The sequence below is a fragment of the Helianthus annuus genome, chromosome 1 (genome assembly GCF_002127325.2).
Source record: "Helianthus annuus cultivar XRQ/B chromosome 1, HanXRQr2.0-SUNRISE, whole genome shotgun sequence".
Lineage (NCBI taxonomy): Eukaryota > Viridiplantae > Streptophyta > Magnoliopsida > Asterales > Asteraceae > Helianthus > Helianthus annuus.
In genome coordinates, this window is record NC_035433.2 from 39,548,658 (window position 1) to 39,560,009 (window position 11,352).

The window sequence follows — 11,352 nt, forward strand, 5'->3', positions numbered from 1 at the left end:
TACGACCCTATATAAGCACTAAACTAAAAGTGACAAGCTAAGCATGTTAGAACATGCTTAACTAAGTTTGAAAACAGGTTTGACATCAAAACAAACGGCTTTGATGCTCACGAGTAGTTTGGTTACAAAATATGCAAGAATGCACATTTTGGCCGAAACTACGACTCGTCACTGAGCCTAGATAACGTGGTGATCAGTAGGTATGGTCACTATGGACCATAACCATCGTGATCACGCTCACGTTATGAAGTTCCATGAACTTCGCATCGACCATAAGCTGGTCAATGCAGAAAGTCAACAAAACGTTGACTTTCGGACTCGAAAAGCGAATAAAAGAGCGAAAGAAGACTTACGGAGGGTCCCCGAGTGCTAATCTAGATCAAATAGCTCAGGTATGAAACAATGGTTCCAACTTAGAGCTTTAGATCTGATTCTTGTGGGTTTTTACACAAAAAGGGGGGGGTATTTATAGGAAAAGTGGAACCGTTAGGATCGTTTATCGAATATCGTGTCGCGATCTCGAGCGTACACTTGTCAAATTCTTGTGGTAAGTCAGAAATTGCCCCTTGGCTCTTGATTAGGTGAAAGGGCATTGCCTCTTGATCGAACGAAAGGCCAACTGTATTAAATAGATACATTGAATCTGTCTGACAGTCTCACGCGCCCCGCCTAAGGTTCCCAGATCAGAATTTACAATTTTGGTCCCTGCACTTCAGAAACACGTATTTTGGCCCATTTTTGGCACGTTTAAGCCCCGTTAACCTCATTTCAAGGCTCTAAGATGAAGTTAAAGTGTAGGGGACATGAAATATGCTCAAAAATATTCCGGATGTCGGTTCGTTTGGCCGTACGATTGCGATGTTCGCTTAATTACGACGGGATGCGCATAAGCGCGAAAGATGATCCAAATGACGCAACGAATGGATTTTTCTTATGCCAAACACTAAGGCATAATATTAGGATGCTTACATAAATTTTTGGATATCCGGATGTATTCAGAACGTAAGTTATGCGCGAAAGTGCAAACTTGTGCACTTTTTGACACTTTTAGCCCCTGAATGATCCAAAAGTTTGTTTTAGCATACCAAACCCCTCAAAGCCTATTTATAAGCTATGTAAAGGATATTTATGGTATGTTTAACTTATGGACATGTTCCGGAATGTTCGTTACAGTTTAAATTGGCATACTTTCGCAGTTTGTCAAGTTTAGTCCCTGTAAGCGAATTAACTTGTTTTTGCTATACCAAAGCCTTCAAAACTTATTTCTAAGTTATGTAAAGGTTATTTAAGGTATGTTGAGTATATGTTGATGTTCCGGAGTATTTGTCGCATTAAACTGAGTACGTTTACGCACCAGTTTGCGTATAATGCTCCAGAAAGCGATGTAGAGTTTGAAATTGAACAAAAGTTAAAACATGAAAAATGTAAAACACAACCAAACAAACATTGGGATCAAATAACATTGTTTTATTGATAATAGAACTGTTCATGATGATTACAAGCACAAATGTTACAACTTCTTTCAATTCTTTTGCAGCTTTCCTCTCTTTCAGTTTCTTCAATTTTTCTGCAAAATAAAATTCAAAAGTGTCAGAAGATAAATGAGTTTTTCCCAAATTTATCTGTTCCATCTCTTCATCATCACTTGTTTCTGATGAACTGTTTTCAGATGAAACAGATCCTTCATCTTCACTTTTCTCTTCATCAGATAACACTTCCATCCATTCCTTCAGCATTTCTGGTTTTCGAATAATATGTGCAATAAACGCTTGAACATTTGAATCAACTGGAATAAACTTGTCCCAGCTAAAACCTTCAGCCATTTTCTCATCATCTTGATCAACGATGCCATAATAAGCTTTCCTGTTTGCATCCTCGATCATTCTTCCATGTGCCATTTGAGCTTCTTTTTATTGATGCGGTTGATGAGTGATTTGCTGATAAATGGTTTTCCTATAATAATCATCTTTCCCATATGACTCCTTTGCTCCTCTCGGCTCCTGATTCTTGCACTCTCTTTTAAAGTGACCTTTCTCCCTGCAAACGAAAACAGACAACTTTAGATTTATCAAATCCTAAATTAGGAAGGTTTGCATCCAAGAAATCATTTCTTCCTGTAATCAATCTAAACTTTTCTGCTCTCCTCAAAACACTCGCCAATGCCCATATAATATCCATCAGTTCCATCTCCCCTGCATCGATTTGGTCATAATCTTCCTTTGTGAGCATTGGATTGCCAATTCTTCCGGCAATCAACCCTTCATAAGACTCTAATGCAGTGACCAATAATCCCATATGATTCTTTACAACCTCTTCAGAATAATTTTGTCCATTTTGAAGATGTAGAGCTACATTGCACTGAATCAGATGACCATTTCCAGCAGCAGATGTACTTTGAACACTTGGAGGATTTACGTTGAGAACCCACTAGTGTTGACTGATCCTTGACTGCTTGGTTTCAGATTGATTTCTAGCACTAAATGCACTTTGTATCTTTGGACTGGCTTCAGCAGTTTGAACATTTCCTTTATAGTACAATTTAATATCTTGTTGATGAGTTGAACTGTTCATTCTAGCAATTTTCTGCTGTTCCAGATCCTGTGCCTCCAACTTCTCGATAAACTGTGCAATTAATAGCTTGCTAAACTGTCCGGAATTCTTCAATATCATCAGATATGTACCCCATTCCTTTTGCGGTAACGCATCAGCAAGCTTTTCAACCCATTCTGCCGGAGTTTTTGTAATCTTCAACTGTGACATAGTGCGTACAAGATGACAGTATCTCTTAATAAGAGTCTTTGTTGTTTCACCAGGCATGCACGAAAACAATTCAAACTCTTTTTTCAGCAATGCTGCTTTACTCTGTAGCATCTCAGTACTTCCTTCAAACTTCTTTTTAAGAGCTTCCCAGATAGAATAAGCACTTTCATCATGTTGAAGCAACACAAATATATCCTCTTTAACAGCTTGTTGTAACATATTGATCATCATTTTTTCGGCTTTGTAACTTTCTCTCTCTTGCTCGGTGAACTCTGAAATGATTTTACCAACTCCAATTGAATTCTTTGGCCTCTCATATTCAGTTTCGATGCTCTCCCAAGCTTTTAGATGATTCGCCTGAACCCGATTCTCTCACCGTTTCTTCCATCCATGATAATCCTCAATTCCCATAAGTTTTGGGGGTTTTTGCATTGTTCCGGTTTCATTCTCCATTGTCATGTTCTTAGCAATGTCTGATGGATTAGTCGGAGTTGTAGCAAACGCGTTGTAAAATTCAGAATCCATGTTTCGGTATCTAAGAATTTTTCAAACAAGCTTTCAAACTAACTGGTTCACCTCGTAAAACACCTGTATCACCTGACGACACACAAACAAACAAAAAAACACAATCAGTTTAAAGACTTATCAAGACAACTGAATCAAACTGATACTCTGTGCGAACTGAATCACTCGAATTGATGAATATTCTGTGCGAACTGAAGATTGACAAACTATGCGGACTGAAGGTTGACAAACTATGCGGACTGCTATGACCCGGATCAAAATCAAACGACCTTTTCCAATGACCTGGCTAAAACACACGACCTTGAACGAGTTTGAAATCAAACGGACTGAACCACCTCTTGTGAATGTTATGCTTTGATCTTGATTAAAAAACTTTGAACTTGGGCCGAGAATCACATACCCTGTTAATTGGGCTTAAATGAAATGCAATATCACCTGGACCGAGATGAATGATGGGCTGAGAACAACACAATGAGCCGAACACTATATACTTTGAAATATCCAATTTATCACATCCAATTCATTAATCAATGTTCAACACAATATGATATGCAAACAGCACATGCAAACAAACCGACAACAATGATTGGGCCGCCCAATCCACTAACTGACAACAATGATTGGGCTGCAAATGAGACTCATGTGGGCTGATAGACTTTTAACTCTTCAATGTGATTGGGCCTCAACACAATATCAAATGTAGCACTTCAAATGTCCGACAATTGATAATGGATATACATTGCTAATTTCAAATCATACTTTGAATTTCAAAATTCAAATACATGGCCGACAATTTTAACACCCAATGGAATATGATTGGGCCGCTTGTTAAGTGTTCACATGGGCTGACAATTTCGATATTAATGAAATCCTATTTGACATTTACTGGACATTCGCATGTATCAAGATATCAACATATGAGTTGCAAACAATGACTGACAACAATCAATTATTAAACAAAATATGATTGGGCCTAGCAACTTCACTAACAGAAATATGATTGGGCCGCTTACAAAGTCTGACAAAAACAGATGGGCTCAACACTCAATTCACTTTGTTTGAACCTCCAATTTGAATCACATTGGCCAACAATTTTATTAGATCAACAAACACATGCAATCAAAACCATTGGACCGTAAAATTTAAATGCAATATGATTTTAACCTTTTGAGCCGACAATTATATTAATCACATGCACCTTGTATTGTATCGATAAACATCAGACACAAACAATCAATGTTCACATGTAAACAATTATGAACCGACAAATTGAGATACCAATTGATTACTGAAAGGACCTATCGATATGTATAAGCCGACAAGATTGATATTAGTTCAATTGATGATTGGACCAAGAATATGTTCATACAAAATCAACGAATAAAGTTCAAGGGAAATCAGGGACCTGTATGTGCCTTATGAGCGAAACTAGGTGTCTTGGGTTGACACAAAAGCGAAATAGGGTCTTATGGGTGGTCACAAAAGCGAAATAGTGTTTCTTGAGTGGTCACAAAAGCGAAATAGGTCTTATGAGCGAAACCTACGTCTTATGAGCGAAACCTATGTCTTATGAGCGAAACCTGAAGTGTCATATGAGCGAAATAGGTTCTTGGGAGGTCCTATGAGCGAAACCCTATGTCAAATGAGCGAAACCTTATGTCAAAAGAGCGAAACCTGCTGTATGAATAAGCGAAATCAGGGCTTTTCCGTATGAGCGAAACTAACTCGGGGGTTATTTTGGACCATTTTTAGTTCGAATTTTAGGCTCAAACTTTCAGGGATTTGTCTATGATTAATTTCCTTTAGTCTGTGAAAATTTGAACGAATTTCGACCGGTAAATCTTGTTCTGATGTAGAAAGAATATGTAGAAGTAAGAAATTATGATGAATTTTAGCTAATCTCTATAGAACTCCTCCTCCTGAAGCTCTGATACCACTTGTACGATCGAATTCTGACCCGAACGAGTCTATCAGAGGAGTTTTGATCAGATACAGGTGCGGAAAACAAGTACCTGACGTAGAAACAGCTAGATCTTCACTTAAATCACACTTTTGATTGATATAACAGCGTCTACAACCAAATCTTACACCGCAGCACCTCGGTATGGAAAACAAGAACACGTTACAAATGATTTCGCTCCTAGGGTATATATAGGGACTAGGTTTTGCTCATATGGACATGTCCATAAAAGCGAAACCCCCCCCCCCCCATTGTACATATAAGCGAAACTATCTTCTAGGTTTCCCACATACGGACATGTGGTTTCCCACATACGGACATGTGGTTTCCCACATACGGACATGTGGTTTCCCACATATGGGCATGTCCATATATGTGAAATCAACTTTCTCTGGAAATCTCGTACAATGTGCCCTAATCTAACATTCTAAGACTAAGACTCGATACAAGACGAAGTCGATAGATGTATGCACTAACACTGTCTAACCTAAACCCTAAAGCATGAAGTTGTTTATATACTCACATCTATAACATGCGAACTGAGCTAGGCCCAACTACACTCTAAACAAAAATCGGACTAGACATAAGTTGGACTCAACCTTGAACCCATATACTCGAAATCCATATCCTGCGCAAACTCAGACCAATCACGTGGGCTTTCATGAACTCAAAAGCCTTGTAAAATATCCAAAGACCAAGCCCAAGCTGTTGTCACATAATATGCACCAACATACTGTATACATCCGAGAAGAGGCCCGAAAAGCCTATGTTACCGAACAGGGTCGGTAGGAACACCGCACTGTCCCCTCAGCTCCCACTGATCACAGGTATCCCCGTGATCTCCATCAGTTGCGTCGCAAGATATTTTTGAACGTTAGAATTAAATATTTGACCGTTGGTGGAGACTGTTAATGAGGTAAAAAAATTAGTTTTATTTTTTAACGTTGCATGAATAACCTTATAATCGATAATTTTTACACCACGTAAATCTTTTTAATCTCTATGCTACACCAAACCCTCTTCTAGAATGGATCCAAAAAACTCAACCAACCGATATAACTCGAACAATCATTTCAACTAACCGGGTATCACTTGTATTTCAATCCAAACATATTTATTGCTACATAATATTAATTCACCACATTTTACCTATGCCATAACATGTAACAACAAGTTACGATTCCCAACACACAACCGTAGCCAAACTTAGTTGCATTACAATCTGGTGCCCAATCACAGCATGTTGATGATGATGTTGTTCCCAAAACACAACCGGAGCCATCAAGGAAAAAGAGGAACAAAGATGATTTCGTCAAAGCTAAAAGTATTATGGACTATCGTTGAGGATGAGGCTTTAGCACAGACGTTTTGTAATATTTCTAAAGATCCGAGAAAAGCTTATTTTTAATTATAAAGTGTAGACCTATTTTATATAGAAATATATTGAAACTAGTTATTTATAATTATATAAATGTAGGTAATGCATATATGGGTTAATATATTTGGAACCGTGTTATGGAAAGATTTCATGTGTTATTACAACATGAACCATATGGAAAAGTCAATTCGATTATTTTGAAGTGAAGGGATATGAACAACATGATCTCAAATTTTAATGGTATTTACAACAACGCATTTTTCAACCGACTAAATGGGACAAGTTATGCCAAAGTTTTGAAGATGGGTTACGCAAGATACACGATCGAATATAAAGTGTCGTTTCCCCACACTATGCCTTTGGATATTGTAAAAAGTGTTCGTAGTGGACACCCATTCCAAATGAGGTTGCCTCGGTGAAAAGGTCCAAAAATTTAGAGTAAAATAAATATAATGCCGGTGAATCAGATGTGCGTTCCATCATTAATATTAACGATGATCCTGATTTATTTGATGAGAACGAAATACAAGAATCATGAAGCCCAATCGGGAAGCGAGACGGGAAGTACATACCAAATATTAAAATACAAACCTTAAATTAAAATAAAAAAATTTGACGAAATGTGAACCATAAGTTAAATACTAGTCGACCATCATGTAATACACTAATACTTAACACAAAACCAACTTGAGGTCTTATTCAGTTCATATTTTTCCATCTTCAAAAGGACGAACCAATATCTTCATGATCTCTAAAGACATGACAAACTATGAAGAATCTGAACTTATACGGTTATTGCATTTATGAAACAAGATTTGATATTATCTTGCAGTTCTACTCCAACGTTCTTTAAGCAATCATCATATTATATAGTGATTCGATTACGCGTGCCAGGTTGATCGCACGCATTTTGAGGACCATAGGAATGTCTTTACATGTAAGCAATTCTAGGTTCATATCTTTCCATGCATCTTCTACTCTTTCCTTGAACAAATTATAGACGTCCTCCTCCTTGACATCATGTTCCTTCATGTAGCATTCCACTGTGGACACAACATCCTTTCCTTTCCCTTCCTATAATTTTGTTCATGAATTTTACCATTGATCTTATCACATTTACTAAAGAATAAAAATCAAAGTTGTACGTACCACAATGTCATCCATAATCCTACCGATTAGTGATGCAGATTTTATAAGAGGGGGAAAGCTAAGGGCCCATTTGAATGCTTCTTCTGTGACTTTCTCACCCATGCTCACAAAACTTGTTGGAATAAGCATTTGGTAGCCTGCAGATACAAATGAAACTGATTCATGCTCCTCTAATGTTGGTTCATACCCCTCATTTTTCCATTTTGCTTCAATCATATAATGTCTACTCAACTCTTTCATCTGCATAAGAGAGTGACGCATTTAATTAATCAGTATAGTCAACTATTTCTCTGTATAAAAGAATATTACAAACATATAGAGATTCAAACTAACCAAATCTTTGGCATATTCAACTTGATATGCTTTTCCTTCACTTGCCATGATTTCCACCATTTCACCATATGAATCCAAGAATATTTTGTATACGAACTTCATGTAATCCGGAAGTGCATCGATGCAGGTAACTGACCACCTCTTGTAAATGTATACGTAAACTATGATTTTGATAAACTAACGTGGTATTAAGAGTTTGACTTTACATATTAGACGTTAAGTGCATGTTGTTGTAGACATACCTTTGAATCGCTTTGTTGAAAATCTCAAGTTCCTCATAAGTTCCGTAGCAATCGTAAGTGTCATCTAAAATTGTTGCTATTGTTATCACTTTTGTAAAGAAAATTCTAGAACGGGAATACTGAGGCTCAAAGTAGGCACCCACAACCCAAAAATAGAGTTCAACCAATCTACAAAAATTAGAACACAAACACCACAAAATTAACACCATTTCAAATCTGTAGTAATAAGTGGAATGATTGAATGAGAAAATAAACACACTTGGAGACTTGGCTAAGCTCTCTTTTGTGCAAAGATTGAAGCCGGTTGAATTCCAACTTCGCAAGTCTTAGCAAGGATTCATTATGTAAATCTTGTTGTTCATAGAAAGGTATGTATCGCAACGCCTCTAGTCTTGGCAACCTTTTCCATATAGGCCGCTCTAGTGCTTCCTCTATGTGCCTCGATAGAGACTGGCTACAGTTCCATTGGAGGGGATCCTTTGTTATTTTCTCAAGCTGGCCTTTTGTAAAAGCAAGAGCATCATCTAGTACAACTTCGCCTGGCACCCGCATATATGCCGCCTCATATAACTCAAGCATGCCTTCAACATCATTAGTTAAAGATTCCTTAAAAGTTCCGTCGTTGTTCTTATATTTGTTGAAAATATCTAATTTCATTCATATATAGATTGTTAGCTTCTTTTACATTGTGATTAATAAATTGAACCTATATATATTCACTAACCGCATGAAACATAAAATCCTTCTTGTCGGAGGAGTCGAAACCAAAGGAAAACACTACCACTATTCCAGTCATCACCATATATAGTATAAATATGGCCCAAGGCTTTCTCGAGCTCTTGATCAAAACAGTAGGCAATGCCGAGGCGTTGGATATCATTGACAAGTTTCAACAAGTCATTATGTTTAGTGGGATCATCAAAGGCTACCAGTATTTGTTTCCTCACTTCTTCTTTCAAACTTTGGATTGTTTGCTCTACTGCAGCCTGCTCTTCTTGCTAAAATTAATGGCAGCAAATCAAAGAGAAGGTGAAATACCGTTTTTTTATTTAACCTACATATGTTTAGTATTTAAATATGTATTATTATTATTTTATACCAAAGAATCTCTTAATTTCCGATCCTATATACCCATACCCCTACTGGTAATTATATTTGATTGTAAACATACCGAAAGTTGTAACATTTTTTTTCTTTTTCATAATTAGTATAAATTTAACTGAAAAACTGACATCAGTTAGGATTACTTATGCATATAATTCATTTCCCTTCTCCGAAACAAAATTTTATTTTTTAATATATATAAATAATAATAATGATAATAAAATTGGCGAGCCGAGCTTTGGCTCATTTAAGCGATATTGAAGCGAGGTCGAGCCGAGCCGAGCTCGAGCATTAGATTTAACTAGCGAGCCGAACTCGAGTTCAAATAGGTAGACTCGAACCGAGCTGAGCTCGAGCTCGAGCTTGATAAAAACATGACTCGTTTACACCCTACACATGTCTAAAGGTCGAAAAATTATAGCTAGTGGCCTCGATTTTGCTATAGGGGTCATACCTCCTCATAGACCAGAAACTGATCTCCCCATATACTTGGATGAAAGGTCGATTGGGGGCGAACAACCTCCTGTTTAACTTCCATGTTTTAAAGTATATTTTGGGTTTTGTATAGATAATTTTGGGTTTTCTATAGATAATGGCTGTAGCCTATATTTAAAGATGGAGAAAAAACCACGTGCTTCAAGATATTTAAACCACATGTTAGGAAGATTGAGTTTTTCAACGGAGACTCAAATTCAATCCTCACTTGTGACATTTTAGTAGATTAGCCAAATGATTGATAGAGTCTAGCCTCTGTGTAGAGGTGACAAGCTTTATTTTGAGCCCACCCGGGTTTTCATTCCACCGTTTGTTACGCTAGAGAGTTCTGCTCTTATAGTGGCACAACGACTGTCAAATGACAGCCGACGGTATGATTTCCTGGAGGAAAGTCCAAGCCAAACTCTGAAGCCAGTGTAAGCTTGGTTAAGACACCATAGTCTGGCCACAATGGAACAACGAAGGTCTCCAATTTAAAGATTGCGGTAGCATAATTCAAGAAAGTCACCGTCCCCAAAAAATTAAATACTAAATCCGAAAAGAATAGATTTGAAATATATATATATATATATATATATATATATATATATATATATATATATATATATAAAGCCAAAATTCTATTATTACAAAAATATATCAACGTCATAACTAAAAAAAATGGAGGAAATTGAATTTGTTGTATGTATTCTCAGCCACTCAATTCATTACATGTAGAAAAAAAAGTAGGAAACCTAAAATTTGAATTTAAAAACAATTATTTTTAATGTTTTCCGAAATAGAAATAGAAATCTAAATATACCAACCAGAGAAGAAAAAAATAACAACTAGAAGAATTGCATTTGCAACGAAATTTTACAACCGAAACAAATGGTTGCAAAACTATTGACCTATTTGGGCCCGAATCTAAATTGGTCGCAATAACTACAAACAACTAACGTTCGGTCACCAAAAAATAGTTGCAAATTTTGCGGCTGTCTTGTTTTGTTTGCAAATCAGATTCAAAATTAATTAACAATAATTAGTAAAAATTAAATTTATAAATTGAAGTTGTAAAATAGTTGCAACTCAAATGTTTTGTCCATCTCTAAGGCGGTTGCAAAATTGTAAATTACTTTTTTTTTTAACTCAAATCAAATTCTCAGACTTCCCATCCAAACCCTCAATTGGCCGATCGATCAACCGTATAAAATTTAGAATATTTAGATTTAGATATGTGGAGAAACAAGGAGATGGTTTGATTCCAATAGATGGTCGCAGAAGAATTGTCATTGCCATAGTTTCGGTGTCCATTCTTTTATTGCAAATCTTCTCTAACTATGTGACAACTGGCCAAAACCGGTAATTTCCGTACTATTTTATTAATTAATTATTCCTGCAATTATGTGCTTAAACGTCAACACTAA

General features: G+C 36.6%; 1 pseudogene; it reads right to left on the reverse strand.

The window, feature by feature from the left end:
- Positions 1-7,161: 7,161 nt before the first annotated feature.
- On the reverse strand, positions 7,162-10,048 carry LOC110864598 (annotated as a pseudogene).
- Between the last annotated feature and the right edge of the window lie 1,304 nt (positions 10,049-11,352).